Here is a 15,615-nt window from a genome sequence, read left to right as displayed (position 1 = left end):
ACAACCTTAACCCAATGTGTGAATTAATCCGTGGCTGGATTAACTGAGTATAACTGAAGGCAGGTAGGTTGTGGCTGAAGGGACTGGGTTATTTAGGACATGCCTTTGGTGTATATATTTTGTATATGGGGAGTGGAGTCTCTCTGTTGCCTGATCATCATGTTAAGCTGCTTCCCTTTGTCACACTCTTCTGTCATGATATTCTGCCTCATCTCAAGCCCTGAAGAATGAAGCTGGCTATCCATGGATTGATAAGTCTGAAAATGTGAGGCCTGCAAATAAACTTCCTCTAAATTGTTCTTGGAAGGCCTTTTAGTCACATAAGCAAAAAAGCTGACTGAAACACCTGCAGTTTTAGTAAATTCACTTGTTATAGTAGACTTATTGAAGATTCCATCAGATTTTTGTTACCCTATAAATAGAGACAGTCACATTAATATTTAAAAACCTTTCAAGAAAGAATACTTTTTATGTAGACCACTTTTTCTTGTTCTATCTTGGATCTTGAAGAACCAAGTTTTCTCTCCAAATGTAGCAGCTTCCTTTAGTATTTATTTTAGAGCAGGTCTTCAACACATAAATTATTTTATTTTATTTAATATTAAACTTATTTTACTTTATTTTTGAAGAAACAATATAGATACTGAGATTATAAATAAGTGATATGGAATTCTAATTATCCACACTTTTGTTTTGGCAGCTTAAATAATCATTCAACTCTCTCCTCATCTCTTTTCTGAAATCCACAGTTATTCTAATCATTATCACCATATATGTAGTCTATTATTATTTTTCAGCTTCTTTCAAGAATTTATCTTTACTTTTGTTTTCATATGTTGACTATGATATGTCAAGGCATACTGTTCTTTGAGTTTACCTTTTTTGAGCTTTGCTTCCAAAATTGAACTTCTTGAATCTAAAGTTGATGTCATTTTCAACATGTGAGTTTTCTATCATTTGGAGGTCCTGGAACCAATGCCCTATGAATTTCAAGGAAATCCATTTTACTTTTGTCATATTATTTTAATGTATAATTCATTTCCTTGTTTTTGTTTTTCTTAATAATTGTAAATTCATTACTTTTATTGTGAGGTGACCCTTTAAAATTCTAAGCCTGTGATCAAAGACACTGATTGGAAATTTTTAACTATGGAAAACCTGTTAGTATATTTCTTTATTAATTATCTTTGTGGTTTTAAATCTTCTACTAAATAAACGCTATATTTCTTTTTAAAATATTACCTAAAGGTGTCAACAATATATAGTAAATATCATGCCAAAAAGCAAAAATGAGTTAAAAATGAGAATAAGGACATAAAACTTGCTTTGATTTTCAGATGGCAAAAGTCAGTACTATAAACAGAAAGGTAACTAAATTTTTTTCTTCTTTTTTCCCCTTCTAGGGCATCTTCCAGTTAATCATCTGCACCCTCCTATTGTAATGCTGATTACAGGGAAGATAACTGAAGATTTCTAAAGTAATTCTGAGAGGTCAAAGTCTCCTAAACAAATCTGTCCACTGAGAAACTGATATCATGGATTCTAGAAATCTATTGGATAAAGCCCACCTTTGTAATTAAGTATATGTCCCTACTGGGAATCATTAGCCAGCATATTGAAATTGTGTCTTCCATGCCAAAGAACAGTTTTTGCCAAGGAGGAAGAACCCATGCAGCCACTGTTATCTCCCCTTAAGTCCTCACCTGGTGTGAGTGTGGCTCTGAGCAGCTGCCTGTTCTTCCTAAACTCTGTGTCCATCAAATCATCCCTGGTATCCATCTGCACACCTGCTGCACTTACAGCAACAAAAGTTAGTGGATAATGTTGATTATCTGCCAAAAACAAGTGGGGACATAATTTTGCTCTAGGATAAAATGTGATTTGGACACAGATGATTTTTATTCTCTGGAAGCTCTCCACCTTTCCTCTGCCTTCACAGCAATACTTTCAGCCTGCCTCTTAATTAAACCACCATTTTGTTGTTTAGTGTAGGAGAAAAAAACATAAAGCCCTTTGCTGAAAAAAAAAGAAAGAAAGAAAGAAAGAAAGAAACTGCTTCTCTCTTTTCTTAATTTTCCATACTCCTAATAAGAAATATGAGAAATCTTCTGGGACAGTGTGACAAGAACAAGAAAGTTCAATTTGATTAACTTGTACTCACTTCCAGAAAATACTTGATAAATTTGAGTAATATAGGCAATTTTTATTTGATGTCATAGTTCCTGTTGGATAGTATTTAAATAATTCATTCCATTCCATCTTATAATTCTTTCCAGAAACATTTATTAATAATTTAAAATTAGTTTTAGATATTTAGGGAAATGAAACAAAGATAGGTTTCAGAAAAATAAAAGAAATGTTGAAATTGAGAATTTGGTTGGGAAACGTTTCTGTATATTCCCACATGATTGGAGATATTGAAATATTCTAATACAAGCAATCAAGAGTGTATAAAATAAATCATTTTTTTCAAATTACAAAATATATTTTTATTTGTTTAAATTGAAAAATAATAAAAAGTTAACGTCAATGGTGATACGGAAGCACAGGGATATTATAACTGAAAGTCTGGCCTCACTGTTTAAATGGATAGATAGATACATATAGAGATAGATATATCCATCCCATAACCAATGGTGAACAGTATTTACAGCTATAAATATATTTTTCTCAAAAATTTTATCTGTGTTGATAATAATAATAATAATAATATATAATCCTACTCTAAAGTTGATTTGTGATTTGCTATTATGCTTAATCAAATGCTTTGGTGCTATTTTAAATAAATAAGTGCACATATCTAATTCTTCTTGAACACTATTATGGGCCATTGCTTATTTAGCTATTTTCATAATAATGCACATTTATTTCTTTTACAAGTGTTCAATAATATAAATAATGATTGCTACTACATTCATAATCATAATTTCTTTGTGTATATAATTTCCATCATACCCTGCCTGCATAACATAATACTAGAAGCAGAAATAGAAATCAATTTGTATGTTAATTTATATATTGAGATATTAATAAATTGCACTTTGTGGGTCTATAATTTTTAAACATCTATCAGCACTATTTAAATATGTTCTTTGCCACACATGGCTTGTATTTAGTGAAATTATTGAATATTTCATTATATTAATTTCCCTTTGCACTGGGTAGTTAAAATATAAATTTATGCCAGGCATCGTGGTGCAGTCCTAAAATCCCAGCTACATAGGAGGCTGAGGCAGGAAGATCATTAGTTCAATACAAGCCTCAGCAACTTGCAGAGAGAGACCCTAAACTACTTAGGAAGACTCTGTCTCAAAATTTAAAACATTAAGAAGGGCTGGGGCTGAGGCACCCCCAAAATAAATCAATAAGAAAATAAATAAATGAGATTTTAAATTAATAACAAATTCACATTTCTCAAGAATATTTTTATTTCTTCTGTTAATTTCTTGTCTTGATTTTTAGTCCATTCCTTATTATTATTACTATTATTATTATTAGAAGCATTTTATACATTCCATGTATTCATATTCTTGTTTGTCATGCAAAGTGTATTTACTATGAATAATCTGCCTGTTATTTTTAGCAGTTTTTATGTTAAAATCTCAAATCATAAAATTATTCCTTACAAAAAAGCTAAATGGTATCACTGCATTTCTTTCTGGATCCAGCTTCCTTAGGAATATTTTTTTCCACCCTCAAAATACACAAATATTTTTATTTTTGTTTTGTTGTTGTTTAAGATAAAATTTAGAATTTTATATTATCTAGAATTCATTTGTACAGAATGAGAAGAATTGATATTTTAGTGTAAAGTTCAAAATCCTGACCTATTATATTAGTATATTATTTAAATATTTTCCCTCTGATTTGAAATATCATAATATTAATATATAAAAATTTCATTTATCTTAAGGAATATTGAAACTTTAAGTCTTTTATTAGTTTGCTAGTTATTTCCACTTACTATACCACCGTATCTGAATTTGTAATTTGACAAATGGAAATCAATACTTCTCTCATTATTCTTCTTACAAAAGTCTATTATGAATATGTTATTAATTATTTTCTAATTCAATGTTACATTGGTTTACTGAAGAAATCCAAGAAGCAAAATAATATTTCTAATTCAGCATTTGAGACCTATTAAATTTTTCATTCACTGTCTTCATAATTGAATTATGTCCTAAAGTATTTAAACATAGCAGCATATTTTTTAGTAATGTAAGTGGAACTATCTGTGGTATGCTCCTTTTTATGCATTAGAAAAGGATATTTGAATGGCCATCCTATACTTGCTCAACTTACAGGTAGTAATTAGGATTATTTTCAAAATAAATGTCAAGCTTTCCATCAAAACAATTACAGTGTATCACACAGAACACTAGCTATGGGAGATCCTATCATAATGGATATCTATTCCCACAGAAATCTGGAAAATAATATAAACCATATCCCATGTACAATACATAATATTTATATACATGTTTAGATTGGTAAATATATATTGATATACACGTATAGAGATAAATAAATATAGACATTCTAGTATCTGTACTTTTCATGCTGTTTATCTATATTTGTATATGTTTGACAACATTTTGTAGTAAATTAATATATATGTGCTTTTATGTATTCCAAATTCCTCTTTGACACTTTAATATCATTTCATTTATTTGGCCAAACATAATTAATCACTAATAACTCATTTTTGTTACATACTACTTGTTTTATTATATGCCACTTTTTAAGTATATACTGTTTAAAGTTATTTGAAATGAGATTATCATTGAAGATAGAACATATTTTCATAATTACTTTAATTTCCTTACCTCCTTATAATAGTAATATTTAAAATATTTTGCTATATAATTTCCAAATTGTGAACATTTTTGGCAGTATTATATGATTATGAGGGTAGATAGTAAAATATATTTTTAACTATAATCTGTTTATTTTTACTTTCTTTATTTCATATTCCCTCAGTTCTCTCTTCTGTATGCTTAGGAATTTTCTGGATTTTAATGTTTAATGATTATATTAAAAATAATAAAATTCAGGATCTATTTAGCTATTGAGAAAGCTTAATTTTTTTCTCAAACGAGTTAGATTCCCTGAAATCTATATATTATTTCAAATTATTTCACAGGATGTGCTCTTAGCTCTAATTCTAATTCTAATTCTAATTCTTAGCTCTAATTCTCTAATCGGGTCATTTTCCTACCCACAACAATTTATACTTCCATAGTCATCAACAAAAATTCTTTAAGCTTTTGCCCTTTGAATCTTATTTTCTTCTTTTTTTAACCATATTTTTATTGGTGCATTGTAGTTGTACATAATGGTAGGACTCCTTGTTACATATTTGTACACATGTGCTATATGATAGTATAATTTGGCCAATATTATTCCCCAGGATTCCTCCTCTCCTGCCCTCTTCCATCCCCTGGTCCATTTCCTGTACTCCACTTATCTCCATTTGATTTTCCCCCCAATTTATTGGTTCATATTATTGATATATAACACTAAGATTTATTTTGACATAATTATAAATTCATAGAATATTAATTGCTCCAATCCAGCCCCAGTACTTCCCCACACCTTCCCCCTCTCACTCACATGTTCTCTTCCTATACTCTACTGATATTTTTACTATTTTCTTACATTTGCTTGCTTGTTTGTAATTAATGAATATACATAACAGTGAGATTCACTGTCAGTATTTTCATAAATTTAGAAGGGAAAGGTAGTTCAGATTCACTTCACTGTTTTTCCATTATTTTTCCCTTCTACTTCTCAGTACTCTTCATCTACTGCCTAATCATTCTTTTATTTGCATTTCTTTATTTTTATTAAGGTGTGTGTGTGTGTATATATATATATTTTTTTTTTTTCATAGTCCCTTAGCATCCATATGTCAGAGAAAACTTTTTGTATCTGGCTTATTTCACTTAGTCTCCAGTTCTATCCATTAACTATCAAAATGTCAGAAGCTGCCACATAGGAACCCAGCATCCCTTAGCTTTGAGTGAATGAGAATGTGATGATGTGTGAAGCCAGCCATGGGATATCTGTGAACTGTGAACATTGAGCACACAAAGTGTACTGAACAGATGTTGCCCCTCTATTAGGGTGGGTGATGTGAGTATTTTTTGCTTGCTCTGCCTGTGATCCCCACACAGCACATGAGATGGGTGTGGCCTTCCTAGATATCAGTCAGCCTGCTGACAGCAAGACTTCATGAAGCTAGACTCAATCCCCTGAAACTTGACCCCTTGTCTCTTTTGAGTGGCTTCTCCCCAATAAAAAGGTTTAGCACCTGCTCCTTGCTCTTTCTTGCATGTCTTGCCTCCTTTGTAGAGATGGTCAGAGGAGCCATCACAGAATCCAAAGAAAAAGGTATTTCTATGTCTGTGTGTCATTCTTTTGTGCCAGCCCAGTTCACCTGGAATGACCCTTACTGGTTTAGTTGACTCCAGTTCTATACATTAACCAGCAAATGCCATAGTTTAATTCTTCTTTATGGTTATGTAATACTCCATCATGTATTTATATATCACATTTTCTTTATCCATTCATCTGTTGAAGGGCAGAGATTGGTTCCATAGTTTGGCTATGGTGAACTGCACTGCTATGAACATTGATGTGGCTGCACCCATATAGTATGCTCATTTTATTTCTTTTGGGTATATACCAAGAAATAGAATAGCTGGGTTATATATACTATTGTAAGTAATCACTATACTACTTTCCTGAGTGAATGAGTGTACCTTTTTTTCCTACATCCTAACCAACACTTATTATTATTTGTATTCTTGATAATTGCCATTCTAACTGGAGTGAAATAAACTTTCAATGTAGTTTTGACATACATTTTCCTAATTGTTATGGATATTAAACATTTTATATTTATTTGTTGGCCACTTGTATTTCTTCTTTTGGAAAGTGTCTCTTTAGTTCGTTTGCCAGTTTATTAATTGGTTCTTTTGTGTGTAAGTTTTTTGAGTTCTTTATATATTCTGGATACTAATGCCCTATATAAGGAGTGGGTGGCAAGAATCTCCTCCCATTCTTCAATCTCTCACTTCACACTCTTTTTTTTTTCTTTTTTTTTATAGTCCAAAAGAATTAATCACTTTTCTTTTTTCTTTTTCTTTTTTTTTATTGTTGGTCGTTCAAAACATTACATAGTTCTTAATACATCATATTTCACAGTTTGATTCAAGTGGGTTATGAACTCCCAATTTTACCCCGTATACAGATTGCTGTATCACATCAGTTACCCTTCCATTGATTGACATATTGCCTTTCTAGTGTCTGATGTATTCTGCTGTCTGTCCTATTCTCTACTATCCCCCCCTCCCCTCCCCTCCCCTTTTCTCTCTCTACCCCTTCTACTGTAAATCATTTCTTCCATTGTTTCCTTTGCTGTGCAGGTTTTTAATTTAATGACATTCCACTTGTTGATTTTTAATTTTATTTCTTGTTCTCTATGGGTCTTTTAAAGGAAGTTGTTTCTTGTGCTTATACATTAGAGTGTAAGATCTACATTTTCTTCTAGCAGTTATGGAGTTTCTGATCAAATTTCTACATCTTTCATCCAATTTGAGTTGACTTTTGTGCAGGATGAGAGATAGGAACCCAGTTTTATTCTTCTACATATGGATATCTACTTTTCCCAGAATCTTTTGATAAAAAGCCTGTCTTTTCTTCTACCTATATTTTTGGTACCTATGTCTAGCATGAGATACCTGTATTTATGTAGGTTTGTCACTGTATATTATTCCATTAGTCTTCAGGTTTGTTTTTGTGCCAGTACCATGCTGTTTTTGTTGCTATAGTTCTATAGTATAATTTGAAACCCAGTATTTGATGCCTACTGCATCACTCTTTTTGCTTGTGGTTTCTTGATCTACTCTGGGTCTCTTATTTTTCCAAATGAACTTCAGCACTATCTTTTCTAGTTCTGTGTACAATATAATTGGCATTTTGGTCGCAATTGTATAGAATCTGTATATCAATTTGCATAGTATGGCCATTGTAGTGATATTAATTCTGCCTATTTAAAAACATGTGAACTCTTTCTATATTCTAAGGTCTTCTTCTTTTTTATGTTCTATTGTTTCCATTATAGAGGTTCTTCATTTCTTTATTAGACTAATTCCCAGGATTTTTGTTTTTAAGTCATTGTGACTGAAATAGTGTTCCTAATTTCTTTCTCAGTGAATTCATTACTTCATTATACTAAAGCAAATGACTTATGTTTGTTGATATTGTATCCTTCCAATTTATTAAATTTGTTTATAATCTCTAGAAGTCTTCTGGTAAAAATTGTTGGTCTTACCACTACAGGATTATGTCACCAGAAAACAGATAATATGATCTCTTCTTTTCCAATTTTTATTTCTTTAATTTCTTTCAATTGCCTGATTTCTCTGCCTGGAGTTTTAAGGAATATATTGAATAAGAGTGGTGAGACTCAACATCCTTGTCTTGTTCCTATTTTTAGGGGAAATTCTGTCAGTATTTCTCTGGTTAGTATGATAGTTTGTGATATATAGCCTTTACAACATTGGGAGAAGTTCTCTCATGTTTGAAACATATATGGGTACTGTATTGTGTCAAATGATTTTTCTGTATCTATTAATATAATCATGTGATTCTTGTCTTTAACTCTATTTTTGTGGTAAATTAAATCTACTTATTTCTGCATGTTGAAACAAGCTTGCATCCCTGGGATGAAAATCACTTGACCATAGTGCCCTATCTTTTTAATGTGTTTTGTATGTGGTTTGCCAATATTTTATTAAGAACGTTTGCATCTTTGTTATTCAATAATGGCCTGAAGTTTTCTTTCCATGATATGTTTTTGTCTGGTTTTGATATTAGGGTGATACTAGTTCATAGAATGAATTGGGCAGTGTTCCTTCCTTTTATGTTTGATGGAGTGGTTTGGAGAAGATAGGTGTTAAAGTCCAGTAGAACTCAGCCAAGAAACTCTCTGGTTCTGGGCTTTTCTTCCTTGGAAAGCTTTTGATAGCTGCTTCAACTTCATTATTTGAAAGTGATATTTTTAAATATTTTATATCCTCATGGTTTCATTTGGGTAGGTCATGTCTCTAGGAATTTATTAGTATTTTCAAGATTATCTACCTTATTGGAGTATAAATTTTCAAAAGAGTTCCTAATGATCCTCTGAATTTCTGTAGTGTCTGTGGTGATTTCTCCTTTTTTTATCTATAATTTTGTTAAAATCTCTCTCTCTCCCTCTCTCTCTCTCTCTCTCTCTCTCTCTCTCTCTTTCTCTTTCTCTCTCTCTCTCTCTTTCTCTCTCTCTCTCCCTCTCTCTCTCTCTTAGTTTGGCAAAGGAGTTATCAATTTTGTTTATCCTTTTAAAGAATCAGCTCTTTCTTGCATTGATTCTTTGTAATTTTTTTTATCCTCAACTTCACTAATTTCACCTCTAATCTTAATAATTTCCTGTATTCTGCTAAAATTTGGGTATTGGTTTGTTCTTTATCTAGGGCCTTGGAGTATAGTAAGATTCAGAGAAGAAATGATTGGGTTACAAAAACCTTAACTCAATCAGTGAATCAATCCCCTGATAGGGATTAACTAAGTGGTAACTGAAGTGGTAGAGTGTAGCTTGAAGAGGTGGGAATTGGAGTATGGCTTTGGGTTACATATTTGTATCTGACAAGTGGAGATCTCTCTCTTTGCTTTCTGACCAGGAATGTGAGTTGCTTCCCTCTGCCACACTCTTCAACCATGATGTTCTGCTTCACTTCAGGCCCCAAGGAATGGAGCCGGCCTTCTATGGACTACAGCCCCTAAAAATATGAGCCCTAAAATAAACCCTTTCTCGTTTACAGTTGTTCTGGTCGGGTCCTTTAGTCACAGCAGTGAAAAAGCTGACTAAAATTGTGTTGAAAGTACAATTTTAGCTATTAAGGTAACAACTATTAAACAAAATAGTAATATATATGAAAAAAGTTGAAATTACAGTTATTTATACTATACCATGCCAAGGTGAAGACATTTCTTATTGAATCTTGGTTTGGATTTCATTAGGACTTTGGACATTTAGACAATATCGATCATGTTTTTCTTTTTTGAATCCCTCTAGAAGTGCTGGGACACAAGAGCCACTCCCCTAATTGATGTGGACAAACTGTTTCTGGTTTGTCAGCTCAGGAACTGGGGACCTCTGCTTGAAGGGTACAGTGTTGGGTCTGTTGGTTGTTTCTATTGTGACTGAAACAACAGGATGCAGGGTTCTGGGTTATTACTGTAATTGATTTGAGTTACTGTGTACCTGCTGCCCTTTACAGGATTCTTTTCAAGATGGTGTAAAAACCGGTGACCTGTCCTTTTGCAAGGACAGATCCTGTGCTTTTACAAGGACAGATCCTGTGCTGTGGGTTCTCCATGGGTGTTCTGTAATGCAGAGTCCTTCCCCCTGTATGACACAGCTCATTGTCCTTACTACTGCGTCAGGTGACTCAGCTGGTTCACCTGGATTCTCTATCCTCTGCCCCAGTTTGTGAATATTGGGTGCTATTTCCCTCTACTTACTGTGACTGAGGCAGTGTCCAGCCAGTGTCTAAACAGTACCTAGACTCTTACCAGTTCCAGCCACTAGTCAACTTAGAGGCCATTGCAATCCACTGCCTAGAATTTAGGCAAATTTCCCCCCTGATTGACCTCCCACTGTTTGTGATCATAATCCATGCACCTTCCCTTTAAGCTTTATGGGACTCAGGTGATTTCTAGTCTGCCTTTTCCCAGCTACTGACATGATCCATGGAGAAAGTTTGGCTATGCAGCTGGATATTTAGGAAGCTTCCCTCCTGGATGTGCTGCCCCCCAAAATCTGACCACAATCAGGACAGTTCCTCTAGGTTTCTTAGAACTCAGCCAATTTCCCACTGTGTCTTTCTTGAGCATAAGTCCTCAGTAGGGGCAGCAGTCCTGAGGGGTTTCCTTTCCTCTGCTTGTGGCCCAAACTGTCTTCCCATTTGGATCTAAACACTGCTTCCTGCCTCAGTGATTTGTGGGTAACTGATCCGTCTCTGCCCAGACTACCATGGAATTTGCCCAGAGTATGCAGAGTGCTCCTTTTCTGCCTGGGGTCCTGTGAAGTCTGCATAGAATGCTTCTTCTCTGCCTGGGGTCTACTGGATGCTTCATGGAGTGCTCCTCCTCTGCCTGGCATCCTGGGGATGCTGTTTGGAGTTGTTCTTTGTCTGGGGCTCTCACAGTAGGTTCACTGAGTCCTGGGTTCTCATTTCCCCATGCTGGTGTACTCCTCCTTACTCCCCTCATTTGCAGTGATGGAGAGGGGATTTGAGTAATTGTTGCTAAGTGCTGATCCCTCTATAAGTTATTTCTAGATGGGTTCTTAAGAAATTCCACAGAAAGCTGTTCCCTGTGGTAAAGTTTGCTGATATCTGGAAGTGGAAAAATGTGTGTTGATTTAAAGGTTGACTGGTCAGATTAGAGAGCATAGTATGACTTCATATTTACAATTTGGTTTGAAACTACTTGGTCAGGACACCATTGCTCCTACACATTATAATATAGTCTGTTTTTCTTTCCAAATGTTGTTAAGTGGGTGAGCTAATGTGCTTTTCTTCTCATTCTTTCTCTCTCTGTTGCTGCTCTGGTCTTCACCCACACTTGTCTGGGTTCCTGGTTAGGGAACTCTGTGGTTATTTTCTATTCTGTTAACCAATCTTCTAGTCTCTCAAGTTTTCAGATTTTTTAATGTTATATATTAGAGCATTTATTTTTTTCACTTACCTCTCAGAACTGCTCTTTTTCACTGTTTCCTTCAGGGTTGTGGGGGAAATCAGGAATCACTGACCAGTTCCATTTTGCCATTTAGCTTCTCCTCTCTCTTTGGTTTTTATAATATTCCTCACCCATCTTTTTCATTTTCCTTTTTATTTCCTAGATCCCACATATGAGAGAAAAGATATGAAATGTGACTTTCTGATTTTTGCCTTATTTTTCTTAAACATAAAGTCTTCAAGTTCCACATAGTTTTTCTGCAAATAACATAATTTGATTCTTCTTTATGGTTAAATAAAATTCTGTTCTCTCTATATATCATATTTTTTTTATCGATTTACTTATTGACGTATACCTGGGCTGGTTCCATAGTTTGGCAATTTTGACTTTGCTGCTAAAAATATGGATATGCATGTATCAATATTGTCTTTAATTCTTTTTTTAAAAAATTTTTTTGATTATCTATGGACCTTTATTTTATTTATCTGTATGTGGTTCTGAGAATCAAACCCAGTGCCTCACACATGCAAGGCAAGCGCTCTGCCACCAAGCTACAACCCCAACCCCTTGTCTTTAATTCTTTAGGAGAAATAATGAGGCATGGTAGAGATGGAGCATATGGTAGTTATATTCCTATTTTTTGGAAACTCCCTAAATATTTCCATAGTGGTTGTACAAATTTGCAATTTCACCAATAATGCAAAAGTGTTCCTTTTTCTCCACATCCTCTCCAGCTATTATTATTGTTTATGTTCTTGACAGATGTCATACTAAACTGCAATGCAATGAAATCTCAGTGTAGTTTTCATTTGCATTTCCCTAAGTGCTTAAAATATTGAACATTTTTATATATTTTTTTATATATTGAGAAGTTTCAGTTTAGTTAATTTGTCCACTTATTAATTGAATTTTGGGGGAAGTTTATATGTTAATTTTTTTCATAATTTTACATATCCTGAATATTCTCTGTCAGAAGAGTAGCTAGCAAAAATTTCCTCCCATTCTGTGGGTTCTCTCTTAACATACTTTATTTCTCTTTTTGGTTCTTATTAGTTCCACAAGACAGTAGAATGTATTGTAGAGCTACTATACATATAAGTAGTATAGCATCACATTCTTCTGGTTGTACACGATGTGGAAATACTGAAAAAATTCACAACCAAGAAGTCAGCACTTCAATGACTACTCAAAGACAAACTAAGCACAGAGGAACTCTAAAACAGATCAAAAACCTCCCAAAGTTCCCCAATTTATGAAGACTACTGGAAGATCAATCATCTAAATAGAAATCAATATAGAATTAAATATGGCAAACAAATCAAAATGGAAGGAAATTACAAACACTTATCCATAATAAAACTGATTGTAAATGGTGTCAACTCCCCAATTAAAAGACATAAGATAAACAGGATGCAACTATATGCTGTTTGCCAGAGATTCATCGCATTGGCAAAGATACTCATGTTAAAAGAATGAAAAAAAAATTCTATTCAAAGACTCTAAAAACAAACAGGAGAAGCTGTTATTGTAGCTGATAAAACAGATTTCAAGCAAAATTAATAAAAAAGACAAAAACCCCCACTATATACCAATAAAAAAACACAATAAAATATAATGATAGCAAATATATACCCTAAATATCAGGAAATCTGATTTTAAAATATCAGCACATCTATTTAAAAAAAATAGTTTATCATTATATCCCAGAGACACCACCATATAATAACATGGGAAGATATCAAAATATCCTTATTACCAATAGATCATAAATCATTCAAACATAATATCAATCTATTGATATGAGACTTATATAATACTGTAAATCAATCTGAGATAATAGACATCTACAGAATATTTCATACAAAAACAGCTGAATTTACCTTCTTTTCAGGAATGCATGGAATCTTTTCCAAATCAGAACATAGTCTACGTAATAATGGAAGTTTAGCAAACACCAAATAAAAAATCTAACCACATTCATCCAATAAGTTCATAAGAAAATTAAAAAACAAGAAAAATAATGGAAACCGCATAAACATGGAGTCTGAAAATACTCTTTTTTTTAAAAAAAAAGATCTTTTAAAAAATAGATCATAAAAGAAATAAGAAAATCTTTGAAACAAATACTAACAGAGTTACAACATGTGAACATCACTAGGACATTATGAAAGCCATTCTAAGAGAAAAAATTATATCAGTGAATGCTTACATTTAAAACTAGATCTCAGGAAGGTGTGGTGGAACATAGCTGTAATTCCAGGCCTTACAGGCTAAGGCAAAAGGATCACAAGTTCAAGGATCGCAAGTTCACTCAGCAGTTGAGTGAGATCTAAAGCAACATAGAAAGACTTTATCTCAAAACTAAAACAAAATAAGAAATTTAAACAAAAATAAAAAGGATCTGAGTCAGTGATAAAGCCACCTTGTGTTAAATTTCCAACAAACACACACACATGCACACAGACAAAATCATGAACACAAATAGATCACAAATTTGAAACATTAGACAAGGGCCAAAATTACTAAAATTGAGAATTTTTAAAAATACACAGAATTAATGAAACCCCAAGTTAATTTTTTTAAAGATAAAAAGACTAACAAACCTTTAGTCAAACTAAGTAAAAGAAAAAGAAGATAAAATTTAATAAAATTTGAAATGAAAAAGAAGATACCAACTCAGATACATTAATCCAGAATATCAGTAAAATCTTTTGAAAATTTATGCTCAAATAATCTAGAAATTCTACAATATATTGAAAGGTTTCTAGAGGCTTATGAGCTACCCAAATAGATCCATCGAGACATAAACACACTACTATTAAGTAATGAAATTGAAGTACCTATTAAAAGCCTCACAAAAAAGCAAGCTGCACGTAGACTTGTTGATGAGTACTACCAAACCTTTACAAAAGAACTCTTGCTAATCCTCCTTAAGTTACTATAATACAAAAATAAAATTAAGAAGATAGTGCACCAAGATTAAATGGGTTTCATCCTAGAGATGCAGGTTTTTGGTTCAAAATATACAAATCAATAAATGTAATTCACCACATGGAGTTCAATAAATGTAATTCACCACATGAAGTGCAGGATTACAACAAAATATACAGAAAATATATTTGACAAAGATCAATAAATTCATTTTTGTAATACTAGTGAAACTGGGAATACAAGGAAATTACCTCAAACTTATAAGCTATAGATGACAAACCAAAGGCCATCATCATACTGATTGGAGAAAAACTGAAAGCATTTCCTCTAAAAGCAGGAACAAGGAAAGCACGTCCAAACTCACTGTTACTATTTAACATGGACATTTAAATTCTAGCCAAAGCAATATTAAAAGAAAAGTAAAGGGATACAAAGAGAAAAAGGGAAATCAAATTATACTGCTTGCTGTTGACAAAATCCTCTATTAAAAAGACACAAAGAACTTCACCAGAAGACTTCTAGACATGTTAAGAAAAATAACAATGCAGTAGAATGTAAGATCAACACATATAAATCTATTATTTCCCTTTACTTCAATAATGAAATCTGCAGAAAATAAAATAGGAACACTCTCCCATTCAAAATAACCTTAAAAATAAGAAAAATATCTAACTTAGTCTCCCCCTTTGACTAAGCTGGCCATTTTGTAATTTTCATTTGGGTGCATTTTGCTTCACAAAGTTGTGTTACTAGAAACCCAAGATAAGAGCAAATCCACATTGGTGCACTTTGTTTTCATGTAAATTTTATCTATTTGATGGATTTCTATCTCAACATCTGATGAATTTGGGGTGAAGAGTCTGCATGGCACATGGTGAGGCACCCAGCCACTTC

General features: G+C 32.9%; 1 long non-coding RNA gene across 1 annotated transcript in view; it reads right to left on the bottom strand.

Moving 5' to 3' along the window:
- The window catches only part of LOC113187791 (uncharacterized), a 40,608-nt gene extending 26,495 nt beyond the window's left edge, over nucleotides 1-14,113 (bottom strand). Inside the window, exons 1-2 of the long non-coding RNA XR_013342435.1 lie at nucleotides 14,000-14,113; nucleotides 11,800-11,949 (exon numbers count right to left, since the gene is read on the bottom strand). This is a non-coding gene — a long non-coding RNA (uncharacterized LOC113187791). The remainder of the gene's footprint in view (nucleotides 1-11,799; nucleotides 11,950-13,999) is intronic.
- Nucleotides 14,114-15,615: the final 1,502 nt, after the last annotated feature.

The sequence above is a fragment of the Urocitellus parryii genome, chromosome 2 (assembly GCF_045843805.1).
Source record: "Urocitellus parryii isolate mUroPar1 chromosome 2, mUroPar1.hap1, whole genome shotgun sequence".
NCBI classification, from domain to species: Eukaryota; Metazoa; Chordata; class Mammalia; order Rodentia; family Sciuridae; genus Urocitellus; species Urocitellus parryii.
This window is presented reverse-complemented; position numbering and strand designations above follow the sequence as displayed.